The sequence below is a fragment of the Staurois parvus genome, unplaced genomic scaffold (assembly GCF_062004578.1).
Source record: "Staurois parvus isolate SC_StPar_1 unplaced genomic scaffold, SC_StPar_1.0 ptg001130l, whole genome shotgun sequence".
NCBI classification, from domain to species: Eukaryota; Metazoa; Chordata; class Amphibia; order Anura; family Ranidae; genus Staurois; species Staurois parvus.
In genome coordinates this window covers 1,535,941-1,556,200 of record NW_028318926.1, presented here as the reverse complement: position 1 = coordinate 1,556,200, position 20,260 = coordinate 1,535,941, and the positions used below count along the sequence as shown (strand labels likewise).

Here is a 20,260-nt window from a genome sequence, read left to right as displayed (position 1 = left end):
GAATACATCAATGAATTCCACAGTTCAGACTGTTGGAATATTGTATGAGTTTTGTCTTAGGATGGACAGATTAGACAAGTGAAAGCAAAGAGCTGAAAGACAGCACGTGTAGGGGACTTGGCGCATTGAGGGCTGGGTTTGTTGCCGGGCTGTCTGCGGTGTGCTCCCCGATTAATCAAAGCATTTTCTGGGTGAAAGAAAGCCCTTTGCCTAAGCAAAGAAAGAGAGATTGCCAGAGAAAAAGGTCAACTTAGCAGAGGATGGTTTCGATCCATCGACCTCTGGGTTATGGGCCCAGCACGCTTCCGTTGCGCCACTCTGCTCCAGGCCGGAAGACCCAGCAAAAATAGGAGGATGTAATATGCTACCGGTCCTACGGGACAAAAACTTCAGGAAATTCTTTGGCTGGGAGGTAACCTCGCCTGCCGCTCCACGGCCACTTTCCACATTCTGCTTATAGAAGGCTTTCATGGAAAAAGATCGGTTCCTCTCTGTTTCAGGCAGCTCCTATTGACTTTGCAGAGTCTCACATCAGGCCAATGTGGAGCCCCTCTAAAGATCTCCTACGGATGTGAATGGGGAGTGGGTCCATCCGGCAAAGTCGCAAGGTAGATTAATAGGCACTGACATTGATTTTGACAAGTCAACCCCAAGTCAAAGGTACTTAGAAAAAGCTCTGGCCCAGTCTTGGGGCTTTTCTTCTCCAATGGAAAGGCTTTCTAGCCTCAAAGACGCAATGGGCTGTCCTACATGTTCACAGTGGTGGTGTGTACGGCTGAAGAAAGGCATGTCTTTGGGTGGACTTGACCCACATCTGAATGTATTCACAGAGATGGTTACCATGGCCTAAAGCAGCACCTTTTAGCACCTGTCAGGCCAGGGAAGCCACATGTGTCCTGCCAAAGAGCATTGGTGGTTCAGTGGTAGAATTCTCGCCTGCCACGCGGGAGGCCCGGGTTCGATTCCCGGCCAATGCAATTATGCTCACTTTCTATCCAGCTATCGCCTCACAGGTAGCTCAGTATCCCGCCGCCCCCAGATATCCAGTACCTTGGAAGGTGTCAAGGCTCATGTGTATTGTCTAGAACCTGCTAGTCGGTGTGAGCCTTTTTGAAACCACCTCCTTCAAATGACATCATGGAAAGCCATGGGGCCATACCGAAGGAAATGGTTGTTAGTCGCCCACGGACATGCTTGGAGGTGCCACTCTGCCACCAAGGGTTCCATGGATAACACCAGAACCCTCGCTACTGGCTGGAGAAGGAGCTTCTTCCCAAGGGATTCTGCTGTCCAAAGTCTCAGGAAAGAAAAAAGGGACCTCTGTGGAGGAAGAGTGAAAACCTTTGAAATTGGGAAAATGGAGGCTGTCTTGGTGTCTAGCGGCCACAGCCTAACCCATCAATGCTGACACGGGGAGGTGCCTGGAGATATAGCTATCTAACGTGGTAGGTGTTCTGATGCCATCTGATGGTTGGTTTCCAGATTGCATTCTGGGTGATCTTAGATGTATATACAGCATTTAAATGTGAAGCTGCAAGTAGTAAAAAATGAGGAAATATATCTATGCTTTGAGTCTGTGGAATGTAGACCTAATGTGTCATGTCAATAAGCAGCGTACGGGGTAAAAAGGTGATTTTTAATCCTTTACGCTTGAAGATTGCATCTCTGGCAACAGTGCTAGTGAGAGAGGCAATTGTTGGTGGCAGTGAAGGAGTTGATTGCTGGCAGGTGGTATATAGCACTGGGATGCTGCATTGTGCTGTGCTGAATGAAACACAGTTACACAAAACAGATGGTGGACTTTATGCCGCGTAGCACATAAGAGAGCAGTGATCAACGAGAGCGCAAAGAAAGCACCAGAGCCAAGGGGGATTAGCTCAAGTGGTAGAGCGCTCGCTTAGCATGCGAGAGGTAGCGGGATCAATGCCCGCATCCTCCAAAGGAAAGCCCTCACGTGGGGTGACCTGCTTTGGATTTTTTTTTTCTTCAGGCTCGGCACTGAGCGCTGTGGGAAAAGCCTCGCCTCTCTAGTCAAAAGGCCAAGCAGGAGTCATCCTCGTAACATGTGCCATGGCGTTGACACTCTCGGGCAGATGTGGCTTCAGCCCATAAATTGACACAGAAGGACTAACACAAAGCATAAAGTGCTTGCTTTGCCTGCCAGAAGTCGCGCAAGGCAGTGTTGGACCAAAGCAATCTATTACCCAAAGCACGGCCAGCCTTCCATGGCCAAGAGACAATATTCCATTAGTGCAAAAAGTGCAAGTGCCATGTAGAAGCTGAGAGGTTTCCACTGGTTTTATCACCACAATCACGTCCCACTTCCTTGACACAGAAGTGTCACAGACCCAACCAGAACAGGGCTTTTGGAGGGAACTAGGGGCTAGCCTTCTGCCCACTGATTAGGGCCCATGGAGAGAGCAGATCATTCTCCAATGATGGACAACAACGCGATGAACGCTGAGAGCGAGGCTTGGATTACAACTCTGTATAAAGACAATAAATCTTCCCTTGCGGAGTGGATGGAAAGATGTCATATTAACCCGGTACAGGTCAATGGTCAGAGGAAATATGGTGGCCCTCGTGCAGACTGGGTTGGAGAAGATCTTCTGTTTGGGACAGAAATATTTATCAACAATCTCCCTCAAGAAATCTATGAATAGATCAATGAATTCCACAGTTCAGACTGTTGGAATATTGTATGAGTTTTGTCTTAGGATGGACAGATTAGACAAGTGAAAGCAAAGAGCTGAAAGACAGCACGTGTAGGGGACTTGGCGCATTGAGGGCTGGGTTTGTTGCCGGGCTGTCTGCGGTGTGCTCCCCGATTAATCAAAGCATTTTCTGGGTGAAAGAAAGCCCTTTGCCTAAGCAAAGAAAGAGAGATTGCCAGAGAAAAAGGTCAACTTAGCAGAGGATGGTTTCGATCCATCGACCTCTGGGTTATGGGCCCAGCACGCTTCCGTTGCGCCACTCTGCTCCAGGCCGGAAGACCCAGCAAAAATAGGAGGATGTAATATGCTACCGGTCCTACGGGACAAAAACTTCAGGAAATTCTTTGGCTGGGAGGCAACCTCGCCTGCCGCTCCACGGCCACTTTCCACATTCTGCTTATAGAAGGCTTTCATGGAAAAAGATCGGTTCCTCTCTGTTTCAGGCAGCTCCTATTGACTTTGCAGAGTCTCACATCAGGCCAATGTGGAGCCCCTCTAAAGATCTCCTACGGATGTGAATGGGGAGTGGGTCCATCCGGCAAAGTCGCAAGGTAGATTAATAGGCACTGACATTGATTTTGACAAGTCAACCCCAAGTCAAAGGTACTTAGAAAAAGCTCTGGCCCAGTCTTGGGGCTTTTCTTCTCCAATGGAAAGGCTTTCTAGCCTCAAAGACGCAATGGGCTGTCCTACATGTTCACAGTGGTGGTGTGTACGGCTGAAGAAAGGCATGTCTTTGGGTGGACTTGACCCACATCTGAATGTATTCACAGAGATGGTTACCATGGCCTAAAGCAGCACCTTTTAGCACCTGTCAGGCCAGGGAAGCCACATGTGTCCTGCCAAAGAGCATTGGTGGTTCAGTGGTAGAATTCTCGCCTGCCACGCGGGAGGCCCGGGTTCGATTCCCGGCCAATGCAATTATGCTCACTTTCTATCCAGCTATCGCCTCACAGGTAGCTCAGTATCCCGCCGCCCCCAGATATCCAGTACCTTGGAAGGTGTCAAGGCTCATGTGTATTGTCTAGAACCTGCTAGTCGGTGTGAGCCTTTTTGAAACCACCTCCTTCAAATGACATCATGGAAAGCCATGGGGCCATACCGAAGGAAATGGTTGTTAGTCGCCCACGGACATGCTTGGAGGTGCCACTCTGCCACCAAGGGTTCCATGGATAACACCAGAACCCTCGCTACTGGCTGGAGAAGGAGCTTCTTCCCAAGGGATTCTGCTGTCCAAAGTCTCAGGAAAGAAAAAAGGGACCTCTGTGGAGGAAGAGTGAAAACCTTTGAAATTGGGAAAATGGAGGCTGTCTTGGTGTCTAGCGGCCACAGCCTAACCCATCAATGCTGACACGGGGAGGTGCCTGGAGATATAGCTATCTAACGTGGTAGGTGTTCTGATGCCATCTGATGGTTGGTTTCCAGATTGCATTCTGGGTGATCTTAGATGTATATACAGCATTTAAATGTGAAGCTGCAAGTAGTAAAAAATGAGGAAATATATCTATGCTTTGAGTCTGTGGAATGTAGACCTAATGTGTCATGTCAATAAGCAGCGTACGGGGTAAAAAGGTGATTTTTAATCCTTTGCGCTTGAAGATTGCATCTCTGGCAGCAGTGCTAGTGAGAGAGGCAATTGTTGGTGGCAGTGAAGGAGTTGATTGCTGGCAGGTGGTATATAGCACTGGGATGCTGCATTGTGCTGTGCTGAATGAAACACAGTTACACAAAACAGATGGTGGACTTTATGCCGCGTAGCACATAAGAGAGCAGTGATCAACGAGAGCGCAAAGAAAGCACCGGAGTCAAGGGGGATTAGCTCAAGTGGTAGAGCGCTCGCTTAGCATGCGAGAGGTAGCGGGATCAATGCCCGCATCCTCCAAAGGAAAGCCCTCACGTGGGGTGACCTGCTTTGGATTTTTTTTTTCTTCAGGCTCGGCACTGAGCGCTGTGGGAAAAGCCTCGCCTCTCTAGTCAAAAGGCCAAGCAGGAGTCATCCTCGTAACATGTGCCATGGCGTTGACACTCTCGGGCAGATGTGGCTTCAGCCCATAAATTGACACAGAAGGACTAACACAAAGCATAAAGTGCTTGCTTTGCCTGCCAGAAGTCGCGCAAGGCAGTGTTGGACCAAAGCAATCTATTACCCAAAGCACGGCCAGCCTTCCATGGCCAAGAGACAATATTCCATTAGTGCAAAAAGTGCAAGTGCCATGTAGAAGCTGAGAGGTTTCCACTGGTTTTATCACCACAATCACGTCCCACTTCCTTGACACAGAAGTGTCACAGACCCAACCAGAACAGGGCTTTTGGAGGGAACTAGGGGCTAGCCTTCTGCCCACTGATTAGGGCCCATGGAGAGAGCAGATCATTCTCCAATGATGGACAACAACGCGATGAACGCTGAGAGCGAGGCTTGGATTACAACTCTGTATAAAGACAATAAATCTTCCCTTGCGGAGTGGATGGAAAGATGTCATATTAACCCGGTACAGGTCAATGGTCAGAGGAAATATGGTGGCCCTCGTGCAGACTGGGTTGGAGAAGATCCTCTGTTTGGGACAGAAATATTTATCAACAATCTCCCTCAAGAAATCTATGAATAGATCAATGAATTCCACAGTTCAGACTGTTGGAATATTGTATGAGTTTTGTCTTAGGATGGACAGATTAGACAAGTGAAAGCAAAGAGCTGAAAGACAGCACGTGTAGGGGACTTGGCGCATTGAGGGCTGGGTTTGTTGCCGGGCTGTCTGCGGTGTGCTCCCCGATTAATCAAAGCATTTTCTGGGTGAAAGAAAGCCCTTTGCCTAAGCAAAGAAAGAGAGATTGCCAGAGAAAAAGGTCAACTTAGCAGAGGATGGTTTCGATCCATCGACCTCTGGGTTATGGGCCCAGCACGCTTCCGCTGCGCCACTCTGCTCCAGGCCGGAAGACCCAGCAAAAATAGGAGGATGTAATATGCTACCGGTCCTACGGGACAAAAACTTCAGGAAATTCTTTGGCTGGGAGGCAACCTCGCCTGCCGCTCCACGGCCACTTTCCACATTCTGCTTATAGAAGGCTTTCATGGGAAAAGATCGGTTCCTCTCTGTTTCAGGCAGCTCCTATTGACTTTGCAGAGTCTCACATCAGGCCAATGTGGAGCCCCTCTAAAGATCTCCTACGGATGTGAATGGGGAGTGGGTCCATCCGGCAAAGTCGCAAGGTAGATTAATAGGCACTGACATTGATTTTGACAAGTCAACCCCAAGTCAAAGGTACTTAGAAAAAGCTCTGGCCCAGTCTTGGGGCTTTTCTTCTCCAATGGAAAGGCTTTCTAGCCTCAAAGACGCAATGGGCTGTCCTACATGTTCACAGTGGTGGTGTGTACGGCTGAAGAAAGGCATGTCTTTGGGTGGACTTGACCCACATCTGAATGTATTCACAGAGATGGTTACCATGGCCTAAAGCAGCACCTTTTAGCACCTGTCAGGCCAGGGAAGCCACATGTGTCCTGCCAAAGAGCATTGGTGGTTCAGTGGTAGAATTCTCGCCTGCCACGCGGGAGGCCCGGGTTCGATTCCCGGCCAATGCAATTATGCTCACTTTCTATCCAGCTATCGCCTCACAGGTAGCTCAGTATCCCGCCACCCCCAGATATCCAGTACCTTGGAAGGTGTCAAGGCTCATGTGTATTGTCTAGAACCTGCTAGTCGGTGTGAGCCTTTTTGAAACCACCTCCTTCAAATGACATCATGGAAAGCCATGGGGCCATACCGAAGGAAATGGTTGTTAGTCGCCCACGGACATGCTTGGAGGTGCCACTCTGCCACCAAGGGTTCCATGGATAACACCAGAACCCTCGCTACTGGCTGGAGAAGGAGCTTCTTCCCAAGGGATTCTGCTGTCCAAAGTCTCAGGAAAGAAAAAAGGGACCTCTGTGGAGGAAGAGTGAAAACCTTTGAAATTGGGAAAATGGAGGCTGTCTTGGTGTCTAGCGGCCACAGCCTAACCCATCAATGCTGACACGGGGAGGTGCCTGGAGATATAGCTATCTAACGTGGTAGGTGTTCTGATGCCATCTGATGGTTGGTTTCCAGATTGCATTCTGGGTGATCTTAGATGTATATACAGCATTTAAATGTGAAGCTGCAAGTAGTAAAAAATGAGGAAATATATCTATGCTTTGAGTCTGTGGAATGTAGACCTAATGTGTCATGTCAATAAGCAGCGTACGGGGTAAAAAGGTGATTTTTAATCCTTTGCGCTTGAAGATTGCATCTCTGGCAACAGTGCTAGTGAGAGAGGCAATTGTTGGTGGCAGTGAAGGAGTTGATTGCTGGCAGGTGGTATATAGCACTGGGATGCTGCATTGTGCTGTGCTGAATGAAACACAGTTACACAAAACAGATGGTGGACTTTATGCCGCGTAGCACATAAGAGAGCAGTGATCAACGAGAGCGCAAAGAAAGCACCGGAGCCAAGGGGGATTAGCTCAAGTGGTAGAGCGCTCGCTTAGCATGCGAGAGGTAGCGGGATCAATGCCCGCATCCTCCAAAGGAAAGCCCTCACGTGGGGTGACCTGCTTTGGATTTTTTTTTTCTTCAGGCTCGGCACTGAGCGCTGTGGGAAAAGCCTCGCCTCTCTAGTCAAAAGGCCAAGCAGGAGTCATCCTCGTAACATGTGCCATGGCGTTGACACTCTCGGGCAGATGTGGCTTCAGCCCATAAATTGACACAGAAGGACTAACACAAAGCATAAAGTGCTTGCTTTGCCTGCCAGAAGTCGCGCAAGGCAGTGTTGGACCAAAGCAATCTATTACCCAAAGCACGGCCAGCCTTCCATGGCCAAGAGACAATATTCCATTAGTGCAAAAAGTGCAAGTGCCATGTAGAAGCTGAGAGGTTTCCACTGGTTTTATCACCACAATCACGTCCCACTTCCTTGACACAGAAGTGTCACAGACCCAACCAGAACAGGGCTTTTGGAGGGAACTAGGGGCTAGCCTTCTGCCCACTGATTAGGGCCCATGGAGAGAGCAGATCATTCTCCAATGATGGACAACAACGCGATGAACGCTGAGAGCGAGGCTTGGATTACAACTCTGTATAAAGACAATAAATCTTCCCTTGCGGAGTGGATGGAAAGATGTCATATTAACCCGGTACAGGTCAATGGTCAGAGGAAATATGGTGGCCCTCGTGCAGACTGGGTTGGAGAAGATCTTCTGTTTGGGACAGAAATATTTATCAACAATCTCCCTCAAGAAATCTATGAATAGATCAATGAATTCCACAGTTCAGACTGTTGGAATATTGTATGAGTTTTGTCTTAGGATGGACAGATTAGACAAGTGAAAGCAAAGAGCTGAAAGACAGCACGTGTAGGGGACTTGGCGCATTGAGGGCTGGGTTTGTTGCCGGGCTGTCTGCGGTGTGCTCCCCGATTAATCAAAGCATTTTCTGGGTGAAAGAAAGCCCTTTGCCTAAGCAAAGAAAGAGAGATTGCCAGAGAAAAAGGTCAACTTAGCAGAGGATGGTTTCGATCCATCGACCTCTGGGTTATGGGCCCAGCACGCTTCCGCTGCGCCACTCTGCTCCAGGCCGGAAGACCCAGCAAAAATAGGAGGATGTAATATGCTACCGGTCCTACGGGACAAAAACTTCAGGAAATTCTTTGGCTGGGAGGCAACCTCGCCTGCCGCTCCACGGCCACTTTCCACATTCTGCTTATAGAAGGCTTTCATGGAAAAAGATCGGTTCCTCTCTGTTTCAGGCAGCTCCTATTGACTTTGCAGAGTCTCACATCAGGCCAATGTGGAGCCCCTCTAAAGATCTCCTACGGATGTGAATGGGGAGTGGGTCCATCCGGCAAAGTCGCAAGGTAGATTAATAGGCACTGACATTGATTTTGACAAGTCAACCCCAAGTCAAAGGTACTTAGAAAAAGCTCTGGCCCAGTCTTGGGGCTTTTCTTCTCCAATGGAAAGGCTTTCTAGCCTCAAAGACGCAATGGGCTGTCCTACATGTTCACAGTGGTGGTGTGTACGGCTGAAGAAAGGCATGTCTTTGGGTGGACTTGACCCACATCTGAATGTATTCACAGAGATGGTTACCATGGCCTAAAGCAGCACCTTTTAGCACCTGTCAGGCCAGGGAAGCCACATGTGTCCTGCCAAAGAGCATTGGTGGTTCAGTGGTAGAATTCTCGCCTGCCACGCGGGAGGCCCGGGTTCGATTCCCGGCCAATGCAATTATGCTCACTTTCTATCCAGCTATCGCCTCACAGGTAGCTCAGTATCCCGCCGCCCCCAGATATCCAGTACCTTGGAAGGTGTCAAGGCTCATGTGTATTGTCTAGAACCTGCTAGTCGGTGTGAGCCTTTTTGAAACCACCTCCTTCAAATGACATCATGGAAAGCCATGGGGCCATACCGAAGGAAATGGTTGTTAGTCGCCCACGGACATGCTTGGAGGTGCCACTCTGCCACCAAGGGTTCCATGGATAACACCAGAACCCTCGCTACTGGCTGGAGAAGGAGCTTCTTCCCAAGGGATTCTGCTGTCCAAAGTCTCAGGAAAGAAAAAAGGGACCTCTGTGGAGGAAGAGTGAAAACCTTTGAAATTGGGAAAATGGAGGCTGTCTTGGTGTCTAGCGGCCACAGCCTAACCCATCAATGCTGACACGGGGAGGTGCCTGGAGATATAGCTATCTAACGTGGTAGGTGTTCTGATGCCATCTGATGGTTGGTTTCCAGATTGCATTCTGGGTGATCTTAGATGTATATACAGCATTTAAATGTGAAGCTGCAAGTAGTAAAAAATGAGGAAATATATCTATGCTTTGAGTCTGTGGAATGTAGACCTAATGTGTCATGTCAATAAGCAGCGTACGGGGTAAAAAGGTGATTTTTAATCCTTTGCGCTTGAAGATTGCATCTCTGGCAACAGTGCTAGTGAGAGAGGCAATTGTTGGTGGCAGTGAAGGAGTTGATTGCTGGCAGGTGGTATATAGCACTGGGATGCTGCATTGTGCTGTGCTGAATGAAACACAGTTACACAAAACAGATGGTGGACTTTATGCCGCGTAGCACATAAAAGAGCAGTGATCAACGAGAGCGCAAAGAAAGCACCGGAGCCAAGGGGGATTAGCTCAAGTGGTAGAGCGCTCGCTTAGCATGCGAGAGGTAGCGGGATCAATGCCCGCATCCTCCAAAGGAAAGCCCTCACGTGGGGTGACCTGCTTTGGATTTTTTTTTTCTTCAGGCTCGGCACTGAGCGCTGTGGGAAAAGCCTCGCCTCTCTAGTCAAAAGGCCAAGCAGGAGTCATCCTCGTAACATGTGCCATGGCGTTGACACTCTCGGGCAGATGTGGCTTCAGCCCATAAATTGACACAGAAGGACTAACACAAAGCATAAAATGCTTGCTTTGCCTGCCAGAAGTCGCGCAAGGCAGTGTTGGACCAAAGCAATCTATTACCCAAAGCACGGCCAGCCTTCCATGGCCAAGAGACAATATTCCATTAGTGCAAAAAGTGCAAGTGCCATGTAGAAGCTGAGAGGTTTCCACTGGTTTTATCACCACAATCACGTCCCACTTCCTTGACACAGAAGTGTCACAGACCCAACCAGAACAGGGCTTTTGGAGGGAACTAGGGGCTAGCCTTCTGCCCACTGATTAGGGCCCATGGAGAGAGCAGATCATTCTCCAATGATGGACAACAACGCGATGAACGCTGAGAGCGAGGCTTGGATTACAACTCTGTATAAAGACAATAAATCTTCCCTTGCGGAGTGGATGGAAAGATGTCATATTAACCCGGTACAGGTCAATGGTCAGAGGAAATATGGTGGCCCTCGTGCAGACTGGGTTGGAGAAGATCTTCTGTTTGGGACAGAAATATTTATCAACAATCTCCCTCAAGAAATCTATGAATACATCAATGAATTCCACAGTTCAGACTGTTGGAATATTGTATGAGTTTTGTCTTAGGATGGACAGATTAGACAAGTGAAAGCAAAGAGCTGAAAGACAGCACGTGTAGGGGACTTGGCGCATTGAGGGCTGGGTTTGTTGCCGGGCTGTCTGCGGTGTGCTCCCCGATTAATCAAAGCATTTTCTGGGTGAAAGAAAGCCCTTTGCCTAAGCAAAGAAAGAGAGATTGCCAGAGAAAAAGGTCAACTTAGCAGAGGATGGTTTCGATCCATCGACCTCTGGGTTATGGGCCCAGCACGCTTCCGTTGCGCCACTCTGCTCCAGGCCGGAAGACCCAGCAAAAATAGGAGGATGTAATATGCTACCGGTCCTACGGGACAAAAACTTCAGGAAATTCTTTGGCTGGGAGGTAACCTCGCCTGCCGCTCCACGGCCACTTTCCACATTCTGCTTATAGAAGGCTTTCATGGAAAAAGATCGGTTCCTCTCTGTTTCAGGCAGCTCCTATTGACTTTGCAGAGTCTCACATCAGGCCAATGTGGAGCCCCTCTAAAGATCTCCTACGGATGTGAATGGGGAGTGGGTCCATCCGGCAAAGTCGCAAGGTAGATTAATAGGCACTGACATTGATTTTGACAAGTCAACCCCAAGTCAAAGGTACTTAGAAAAAGCTCTGGCCCAGTCTTGGGGCTTTTCTTCTCCAATGGAAAGGCTTTCTAGCCTCAAAGACGCAATGGGCTGTCCTACATGTTCACAGTGGTGGTGTGTACGGCTGAAGAAAGGCATGTCTTTGGGTGGACTTGACCCACATCTGAATGTATTCACAGAGATGGTTACCATGGCCTAAAGCAGCACCTTTTAGCACCTGTCAGGCCAGGGAAGCCACATGTGTCCTGCCAAAGAGCATTGGTGGTTCAGTGGTAGAATTCTCGCCTGCCACGCGGGAGGCCCGGGTTCGATTCCCGGCCAATGCAATTATGCTCACTTTCTATCCAGCTATCGCCTCACAGGTAGCTCAGTATCCCGCCGCCCCCAGATATCCAGTACCTTGGAAGGTGTCAAGGCTCATGTGTATTGTCTAGAACCTGCTAGTCGGTGTGAGCCTTTTTGAAACCACCTCCTTCAAATGACATCATGGAAAGCCATGGGGCCATACCGAAGGAAATGGTTGTTAGTCGCCCACGGACATGCTTGGAGGTGCCACTCTGCCACCAAGGGTTCCATGGATAACACCAGAACCCTCGCTACTGGCTGGAGAAGGAGCTTCTTCCCAAGGGATTCTGCTGTCCAAAGTCTCAGGAAAGAAAAAAGGGACCTCTGTGGAGGAAGAGTGAAAACCTTTGAAATTGGGAAAATGGAGGCTGTCTTGGTGTCTAGCGGCCACAGCCTAACCCATCAATGCTGACACGGGGAGGTGCCTGGAGATATAGCTATCTAACGTGGTAGGTGTTCTGATGCCATCTGATGGTTGGTTTCCAGATTGCATTCTGGGTGATCTTAGATGTATATACAGCATTTAAATGTGAAGCTGCAAGTAGTAAAAAATGAGGAAATATATCTATGCTTTGAGTCTGTGGAATGTAGACCTAATGTGTCATGTCAATAAGCAGCGTACGGGGTAAAAAGGTGATTTTTAATCCTTTACGCTTGAAGATTGCATCTCTGGCAACAGTGCTAGTGAGAGAGGCAATTGTTGGTGGCAGTGAAGGAGTTGATTGCTGGCAGGTGGTATATAGCACTGGGATGCTGCATTGTGCTGTGCTGAATGAAACACAGTTACACAAAACAGATGGTGGACTTTATGCCGCGTAGCACATAAGAGAGCAGTGATCAACGAGAGCGCAAAGAAAGCACCAGAGCCAAGGGGGATTAGCTCAAGTGGTAGAGCGCTCGCTTAGCATGCGAGAGGTAGCGGGATCAATGCCCGCATCCTCCAAAGGAAAGCCCTCACGTGGGGTGACCTGCTTTGGATTTTTTTTTTCTTCAGGCTCGGCACTGAGCGCTGTGGGAAAAGCCTCGCCTCTCTAGTCAAAAGGCCAAGCAGGAGTCATCCTCGTAACATGTGCCATGGCGTTGACACTCTCGGGCAGATGTGGCTTCAGCCCATAAATTGACACAGAAGGACTAACACAAAGCATAAAGTGCTTGCTTTGCCTGCCAGAAGTCGCGCAAGGCAGTGTTGGACCAAAGCAATCTATTACCCAAAGCACGGCCAGCCTTCCATGGCCAAGAGACAATATTCCATTAGTGCAAAAAGTGCAAGTGCCATGTAGAAGCTGAGAGGTTTCCACTGGTTTTATCACCACAATCACGTCCCACTTCCTTGACACAGAAGTGTCACAGACCCAACCAGAACAGGGCTTTTGGAGGGAACTAGGGGCTAGCCTTCTGCCCACTGATTAGGGCCCATGGAGAGAGCAGATCATTCTCCAATGATGGACAACAACGCGATGAACGCTGAGAGCGAGGCTTGGATTACAACTCTGTATAAAGACAATAAATCTTCCCTTGCGGAGTGGATGGAAAGATGTCATATTAACCCGGTACAGGTCAATGGTCAGAGGAAATATGGTGGCCCTCGTGCAGACTGGGTTGGAGAAGATCTTCTGTTTGGGACAGAAATATTTATCAACAATCTCCCTCAAGAAATCTATGAATAGATCAATGAATTCCACAGTTCAGACTGTTGGAATATTGTATGAGTTTTGTCTTAGGATGGACAGATTAGACAAGTGAAAGCAAAGAGCTGAAAGACAGCACGTGTAGGGGACTTGGCGCATTGAGGGCTGGGTTTGTTGCCGGGCTGTCTGCGGTGTGCTCCCCGATTAATCAAAGCATTTTCTGGGTGAAAGAAAGCCCTTTGCCTAAGCAAAGAAAGAGAGATTGCCAGAGAAAAAGGTCAACTTAGCAGAGGATGGTTTCGATCCATCGACCTCTGGGTTATGGGCCCAGCACGCTTCCGTTGCGCCACTCTGCTCCAGGCCGGAAGACCCAGCAAAAATAGGAGGATGTAATATGCTACCGGTCCTACGGGACAAAAACTTCAGGAAATTCTTTGGCTGGGAGGCAACCTCGCCTGCCGCTCCACGGCCACTTTCCACATTCTGCTTATAGAAGGCTTTCATGGAAAAAGATCGGTTCCTCTCTGTTTCAGGCAGCTCCTATTGACTTTGCAGAGTCTCACATCAGGCCAATGTGGAGCCCCTCTAAAGATCTCCTACGGATGTGAATGGGGAGTGGGTCCATCCGGCAAAGTCGCAAGGTAGATTAATAGGCACTGACATTGATTTTGACAAGTCAACCCCAAGTCAAAGGTACTTAGAAAAAGCTCTGGCCCAGTCTTGGGGCTTTTCTTCTCCAATGGAAAGGCTTTCTAGCCTCAAAGACGCAATGGGCTGTCCTACATGTTCACAGTGGTGGTGTGTACGGCTGAAGAAAGGCATGTCTTTGGGTGGACTTGACCCACATCTGAATGTATTCACAGAGATGGTTACCATGGCCTAAAGCAGCACCTTTTAGCACCTGTCAGGCCAGGGAAGCCACATGTGTCCTGCCAAAGAGCATTGGTGGTTCAGTGGTAGAATTCTCGCCTGCCACGCGGGAGGCCCGGGTTCGATTCCCGGCCAATGCAATTATGCTCACTTTCTATCCAGCTATCGCCTCACAGGTAGCTCAGTATCCCGCCGCCCCCAGATATCCAGTACCTTGGAAGGTGTCAAGGCTCATGTGTATTGTCTAGAACCTGCTAGTCGGTGTGAGCCTTTTTGAAACCACCTCCTTCAAATGACATCATGGAAAGCCATGGGGCCATACCGAAGGAAATGGTTGTTAGTCGCCCACGGACATGCTTGGAGGTGCCACTCTGCCACCAAGGGTTCCATGGATAACACCAGAACCCTCGCTACTGGCTGGAGAAGGAGCTTCTTCCCAAGGGATTCTGCTGTCCAAAGTCTCAGGAAAGAAAAAAGGGACCTCTGTGGAGGAAGAGTGAAAACCTTTGAAATTGGGAAAATGGAGGCTGTCTTGGTGTCTAGCGGCCACAGCCTAACCCATCAATGCTGACACGGGGAGGTGCCTGGAGATATAGCTATCTAACGTGGTAGGTGTTCTGATGCCATCTGATGGTTGGTTTCCAGATTGCATTCTGGGTGATCTTAGATGTATATACAGCATTTAAATGTGAAGCTGCAAGTAGTAAAAAATGAGGAAATATATCTATGCTTTGAGTCTGTGGAATGTAGACCTAATGTGTCATGTCAATAAGCAGCGTACGGGGTAAAAAGGTGATTTTTAATCCTTTGCGCTTGAAGATTGCATCTCTGGCAGCAGTGCTAGTGAGAGAGGCAATTGTTGGTGGCAGTGAAGGAGTTGATTGCTGGCAGGTGGTATATAGCACTGGGATGCTGCATTGTGCTGTGCTGAATGAAACACAGTTACACAAAACAGATGGTGGACTTTATGCCGCGTAGCACATAAGAGAGCAGTGATCAACGAGAGCGCAAAGAAAGCACCGGAGTCAAGGGGGATTAGCTCAAGTGGTAGAGCGCTCGCTTAGCATGCGAGAGGTAGCGGGATCAATGCCCGCATCCTCCAAAGGAAAGCCCTCACGTGGGGTGACCTGCTTTGGATTTTTTTTTTCTTCAGGCTCGGCACTGAGCGCTGTGGGAAAAGCCTCGCCTCTCTAGTCAAAAGGCCAAGCAGGAGTCATCCTCGTAACATGTGCCATGGCGTTGACACTCTCGGGCAGATGTGGCTTCAGCCCATAAATTGACACAGAAGGACTAACACAAAGCATAAAGTGCTTGCTTTGCCTGCCAGAAGTCGCGCAAGGCAGTGTTGGACCAAAGCAATCTATTACCCAAAGCACGGCCAGCCTTCCATGGCCAAGAGACAATATTCCATTAGTGCAAAAAGTGCAAGTGCCATGTAGAAGCTGAGAGGTTTCCACTGGTTTTATCACCACAATCACGTCCCACTTCCTTGACACAGAAGTGTCACAGACCCAACCAGAACAGGGCTTTTGGAGGGAACTAGGGGCTAGCCTTCTGCCCACTGATTAGGGCCCATGGAGAGAGCAGATCATTCTCCAATGATGGACAACAACGCGATGAACGCTGAGAGCGAGGCTTGGATTACAACTCTGTATAAAGACAATAAATCTTCCCTTGCGGAGTGGATGGAAAGATGTCATATTAACCCGGTACAGGTCAATGGTCAGAGGAAATATGGTGGCCCTCGTGCAGACTGGGTTGGAGAAGATCCTCTGTTTGGGACAGAAATATTTATCAACAATCTCCCTCAAGAAATCTATGAATAGATCAATGAATTCCACAGTTCAGACTGTTGGAATATTGTATGAGTTTTGTCTTAGGATGGACAGATTAGACAAGTGAAAGCAAAGAGCTGAAAGACAGCACGTGTAGGGGACTTGGCGCATTGAGGGCTGGGTTTGTTGCCGGGCTGTCTGCGGTGTGCTCCCCGATTAATCAAAGCATTTTCTGGGTGAAAGAAAGCCCTTTGCCTAAGCAAAGAAAGAGAGATTGCCAGAGAAAAAGGTCAACTTAGCAGAGGATGGTTTCGATCCATCGACCTCTGGGTTATGGGCCCAGCACGCTTCCGCTGCGCCACTCTGCTCCAGGCCGGAAGACCCAGCAAAAATAGGAGGATGTAATATGCTACCGGTCCTACGGGACAAAAACTTCAGGAAATTCTTTGGCTGGGAGGCAACCTCGCCTGCCGCTCCACGGCCACTTTCCACATTCTGCTTATAGAAGGCTTTCATGGGAAAAGATCGGTTCCTCTCTGTTTCAGGCAGCTCCTATTGACTTTGCAGAGTCTCACATCAGGCCAATGTGGAGCCCCTCTAAAGATCTCCTACGGATGTGAATGGGGAGTGGGTCCATCCGGCAAAGTCGCAAGGTAGATTAATAGGCACTGACATTGATTTTGACAAGTCAACCCCAAGTCAAAGGTACTTAGAAAAAGCTCTGGCCCAGTCTTGGGGCTTTTCTTCTCCAATGGAAAGGCTTTCTAGCCTCAAAGACGCAATGGGCTGTCCTACATGTTCACAGTGGTGGTGTGTACGGCTGAAGAAAGGCATGTCTTTGGGTGGACTTGACCCACATCTGAATGTATTCACAGAGATGGTTACCATGGCCTAAAGCAGCACCTTTTAGCACCTGTCAGGCCAGGGAAGCCACATGTGTCCTGCCAAAGAGCATTGGTGGTTCAGTGGTAGAATTCTCGCCTGCCACGCGGGAGGCCCGGGTTCGATTCCCGGCCAATGCAATTATGCTCACTTTCTATCCAGCTATCGCCTCACAGGTAGCTCAGTATCCCGCCGCCCCCAGATATCCAGTACCTTGGAAGGTGTCAAGGCTCATGTGTATTGTCTAGAACCTGCTAGTCGGTGTGAGCCTTTTTGAAACCACCTCCTTCAAATGACATCATGGAAAGCCATGGGGCCATACCGAAGGAAATGGTTGTTAGTCGCCCACGGACATGCTTGGAGGTGCCACTCTGCCACCAAGGGTTCCATGGATAACACCAGAACCCTCGCTACTGGCTGGAGAAGGAGCTTCTTCCCAAGGGATTCTGCTGTCCAAAGTCTCAGGAAAGAAAAAAGGGACCTCTGTGGAGGAAGAGTGAAAACCTTTGAAATTGGGAAAATGGAGGCTGTCTTGGTGTCTAGCGGCCACAGCCTAACCCATCAATGCTGACACGGGGAGGTGCCTGGAGATATAGCTATCTAACGTGGTAGGTGTTCTGATGCCATCTGATGGTTGGTTTCCAGATTGCATTCTGGGTGATCTTAGATGTATATACAGCATTTAAATGTGAAGCTGCAAGTAGTAAAAAATGAGGAAATATATCTATGCTTTGAGTCTGTGGAATGTAGACCTAATGTGTCATGTCAATAAGCAGCGTACGGGGTAAAAAGGTGATTTTTAATCCTTTGCGCTTGAAGATTGCATCTCTGGCAGCAGTGCTAGTGAGAGAGGCAATTGTTGGTGGCAGTGAAGGAGTTGATTGCTGGCAGGTGGTATATAGCACTGGGATGCTGCATTGTGCTGTGCTGAATGAAACACAGTTACACAAAACAGATGGTGGACTTTATGCCGCGTAGCACATAAGAGAGCAGTGATCAACGAGAGCGCAAAGAAAGCACCGGAGCCAAGGGGGATTAGCTCAAGTGGTAGAGCGCTCGCTTAGCATGCGAGAGGTAGCGGGATCAATGCCCGCATCCTCCAAAGGAAAGCCCTCACGTGGGGTGACCTGCTTTGGATTTTTTTTTTCTTCAGGCTCGGCACTGAGCGCTGTGGGAAAAGCCTCGCCTCTCTAGTCAAAAGGCCAAGCAGGAGTCATCCTCGTAACATGTGCCATGGCGTTGACACTCTCGGGCAGATGTGGCTTCAGCCCATAAATTGACACAGAAGGACTAACACAAAGCATAAAGTGCTTGCTTTGCCTGCCAGAAGTCGCGCAAGGCAGTGTTGGACCAAAGCAATCTATTACCCAAAGCACGGCCAGCCTTCCATGGCCAAGAGACAATATTCCATTAGTGCAAAAAGTGCAAGTGCCATGTAGAAGCTGAGAGGTTTCCACTGGTTTTATCACCACAATCACGTCCCACTTCCTTGACACAGAAGTGTCACAGACCCAACCAGAACAGGGCTTTTGGAGGGAACTAGGGGCTAGCCTTCTGCCCACTGATTAGGGCCCATGGAGAGAGCAGATCATTCTCCAATGATGGACAACAACGCGATGAACGCTGAGAGCGAGGCTTGGATTACAACTCTGTATAAAGACAATAAATCTTCCCTTGCGGAGTGGATGGAAAGATGTCATATTAACCCGGTACAGGTCAATGGTCAGAGGAAATATGGTGGCCCTCGTGCAGACTGGGTTGGAGAAGATCCTCTGTTTGGGACAGAAATATTTATCAACAATCTCCCTCAAGAAATCTATGAATAGATCAATGAATTCCACAGTTCAGACTGTTGGAATATTGTATGAGTTTTGTCTTAGGATGGACAGATTAGACAAGTGAAAGCAAAGAGCTGAAAGACAGCACGTGTAGGGGACTTGGCGCATTGAGGGCTGGGTTTGTTGCCGGGCTGTCTGCGGTGTGCTCCCCGATTAATCAAAGCATTTTCTGGGTGAAAGAAAGCCCTTTGCCTAAGCAAAGAAAGAGAGATTGCCAGAGAAAAAGGTCAACTTAGCAGAGGATGGTTTCGATCCATCGACCTCTGGGTTATGGGCCCAGCACGCTTCCGCTGCGCCACTCTGCTCCAGGCCGGAAGACCCAGCAAAAATAGGAGGATGTAATATGCTACCGGTCCTACGGGACAAAAACTTCAGGAAATTCTTTGGCTGGGAGGCAACCTCGCCTGCCGCTCCACGGCCACTTTCCACATTCTGCTTATAGAAGGCTTTCATGGGAAAAGATCGGTTCCTCTCTGTTTCAGGCAGCTCCTATTGACTTTGCAGAGTCTCACATCAGGCCAATGTGGAGCCCCTCTAAAGATCTCCTACGGATGTGAATGGGGAGTGGGTCCATCCGGCAAAGTCGCAAGGTAGATTAATAGGCACTGACATTGATTTTGACAAGTCAACCCCAAGTCAAAGGTACTTAGAAAAAGCTCTGGCCCAGTCTTGGGGCTTTTCTTCTCCAATGGAAAGGCTTTCTAGCCTCAAAGACGCAATGGGCTGTCCTACATGTTCACAGTGGTGGTGTGTACGGCTGAAGAAAGGCATGTCTTTGGGTGGACTTGACCCACATCTGAATGTATTCACAGAGATGGTTACCATGGCCTAAAGCAGCACCTTTTAGCACCTGTCAGGCCAGGGAAGCCACATGTGTCCTGCCAAAGAGCATTGGTGGTTCAGTGGTAGAATTCTCGCCTGCCACGCGGGAGGCCCGGGTTCGATTCCCGGCCAATGCAATTATGCTCACTTTCTATCCAGCTATCGCCTCACAGGTAGCTCAGTATCCCGCCGCCCCCAGATATCCAGTACCTTGGAAGGTGTCAAGGCTCATGTGTATTGTCTAGAACCTGCTAGTCGGTGTGAGCCTTTTTGAAACCACCTCCTTCAAATGACATCATGGAAAGCCATGGGGCCATACCGAAGGAAATGGTTGTTAGTCGCCCACGGACATGCTTGGAGGTGCCACTCTGCCACCAAGGGTTCCATGGATAACACCAGAACCCTCGCTACTGGCTGGAGAAGGAGCTTCTTCCCAAGGGATTCTGCTGTCCAAAGTCTCAGGAAAGAAAAAAGGGACCTCTGTGGAGGAAGAGTGAAAACCTTTGAAATTGGGAAAATGGAGGCTGTCTTGGTGTCTAGCGGCCACAGCCTAACCCATCAATGCTGACACGGGGAGGTGCCTGGAGATATAGCTATCTAACGTGGTAGGTGTTCTGATGCCATCTGATGGTTGGTTTCCAGATTGCATTCTGGGTGATCTTAGATGTATATACAGCATTTAAATGTGAAGCTGCAAGTAGTAAAAAATGAGGAAATATATCTATGCTTTGAGTCTGTGGAATGTAGACCTAATGTGTCATGTCAATAAGCAGCGTACGGGGTAAAAAGGTGATTTTTAATCCTTTGCGCTTGAAGATTGC

The 20,260-nt window shown here is 48.9% G+C and overlaps 19 non-coding genes across 19 annotated transcripts; 15 read left to right on the top strand and 4 right to left on the bottom strand.

Moving 5' to 3' along the window:
* The first annotated feature begins 906 nt into the window (after window positions 1–906).
* On the top strand, window positions 907–977 carry TRNAG-GCC (transfer RNA glycine (anticodon GCC)). Its single transcript has one exon. It is a non-coding gene; the product is annotated as a tRNA-Gly (tRNA).
* An 889-nt stretch (window positions 978–1,866) lies between these two features.
* On the top strand, window positions 1,867–1,939 carry TRNAA-AGC (transfer RNA alanine (anticodon AGC)). The gene has a single exon. It is a non-coding gene; the product is annotated as a tRNA-Ala (tRNA).
* Window positions 1,940–3,563: 1,624 nt separating this feature from the next.
* On the top strand, window positions 3,564–3,634 carry TRNAG-GCC (transfer RNA glycine (anticodon GCC)). The gene has a single exon. It is a non-coding gene; the product is annotated as a tRNA-Gly (tRNA).
* Window positions 3,635–4,523: 889 nt separating this feature from the next.
* Window positions 4,524–4,596, top strand: TRNAA-AGC (transfer RNA alanine (anticodon AGC)). The gene has a single exon. It is a non-coding gene; the product is annotated as a tRNA-Ala (tRNA).
* Window positions 4,597–5,565: 969 nt separating this feature from the next.
* Window positions 5,566–5,637, bottom strand: TRNAM-CAU (transfer RNA methionine (anticodon CAU)). The gene has a single exon. It is a non-coding gene; the product is annotated as a tRNA-Met (tRNA).
* Window positions 5,638–6,220: 583 nt separating this feature from the next.
* On the top strand, window positions 6,221–6,291 carry TRNAG-GCC (transfer RNA glycine (anticodon GCC)). Its single transcript has one exon. It is a non-coding gene; the product is annotated as a tRNA-Gly (tRNA).
* An 889-nt stretch (window positions 6,292–7,180) lies between these two features.
* Window positions 7,181–7,253, top strand: TRNAA-AGC (transfer RNA alanine (anticodon AGC)). The gene has a single exon. It is a non-coding gene; the product is annotated as a tRNA-Ala (tRNA).
* A 969-nt stretch (window positions 7,254–8,222) lies between these two features.
* On the bottom strand, window positions 8,223–8,294 carry TRNAM-CAU (transfer RNA methionine (anticodon CAU)). The gene has a single exon. It is a non-coding gene; the product is annotated as a tRNA-Met (tRNA).
* Window positions 8,295–8,877: 583 nt separating this feature from the next.
* TRNAG-GCC (transfer RNA glycine (anticodon GCC)) lies at window positions 8,878–8,948 on the top strand. The gene has a single exon. It is a non-coding gene; the product is annotated as a tRNA-Gly (tRNA).
* An 889-nt stretch (window positions 8,949–9,837) lies between these two features.
* Window positions 9,838–9,910, top strand: TRNAA-AGC (transfer RNA alanine (anticodon AGC)). The gene has a single exon. It is a non-coding gene; the product is annotated as a tRNA-Ala (tRNA).
* Window positions 9,911–11,534: 1,624 nt separating this feature from the next.
* Window positions 11,535–11,605, top strand: TRNAG-GCC (transfer RNA glycine (anticodon GCC)). The gene has a single exon. It is a non-coding gene; the product is annotated as a tRNA-Gly (tRNA).
* Window positions 11,606–12,494: 889 nt separating this feature from the next.
* TRNAA-AGC (transfer RNA alanine (anticodon AGC)) lies at window positions 12,495–12,567 on the top strand. The gene has a single exon. It is a non-coding gene; the product is annotated as a tRNA-Ala (tRNA).
* A 1,624-nt stretch (window positions 12,568–14,191) lies between these two features.
* TRNAG-GCC (transfer RNA glycine (anticodon GCC)) lies at window positions 14,192–14,262 on the top strand. The gene has a single exon. It is a non-coding gene; the product is annotated as a tRNA-Gly (tRNA).
* An 889-nt stretch (window positions 14,263–15,151) lies between these two features.
* TRNAA-AGC (transfer RNA alanine (anticodon AGC)) lies at window positions 15,152–15,224 on the top strand. Its single transcript has one exon. It is a non-coding gene; the product is annotated as a tRNA-Ala (tRNA).
* Window positions 15,225–16,193: 969 nt separating this feature from the next.
* TRNAM-CAU (transfer RNA methionine (anticodon CAU)) lies at window positions 16,194–16,265 on the bottom strand. The gene has a single exon. It is a non-coding gene; the product is annotated as a tRNA-Met (tRNA).
* A 583-nt stretch (window positions 16,266–16,848) lies between these two features.
* On the top strand, window positions 16,849–16,919 carry TRNAG-GCC (transfer RNA glycine (anticodon GCC)). Its single transcript has one exon. It is a non-coding gene; the product is annotated as a tRNA-Gly (tRNA).
* Window positions 16,920–17,808: 889 nt separating this feature from the next.
* TRNAA-AGC (transfer RNA alanine (anticodon AGC)) lies at window positions 17,809–17,881 on the top strand. Its single transcript has one exon. It is a non-coding gene; the product is annotated as a tRNA-Ala (tRNA).
* Window positions 17,882–18,850: 969 nt separating this feature from the next.
* Window positions 18,851–18,922, bottom strand: TRNAM-CAU (transfer RNA methionine (anticodon CAU)). The gene has a single exon. It is a non-coding gene; the product is annotated as a tRNA-Met (tRNA).
* A 583-nt stretch (window positions 18,923–19,505) lies between these two features.
* Window positions 19,506–19,576, top strand: TRNAG-GCC (transfer RNA glycine (anticodon GCC)). Its single transcript has one exon. It is a non-coding gene; the product is annotated as a tRNA-Gly (tRNA).
* The last annotated feature ends 684 nt before the right edge of the window (window positions 19,577–20,260 follow it).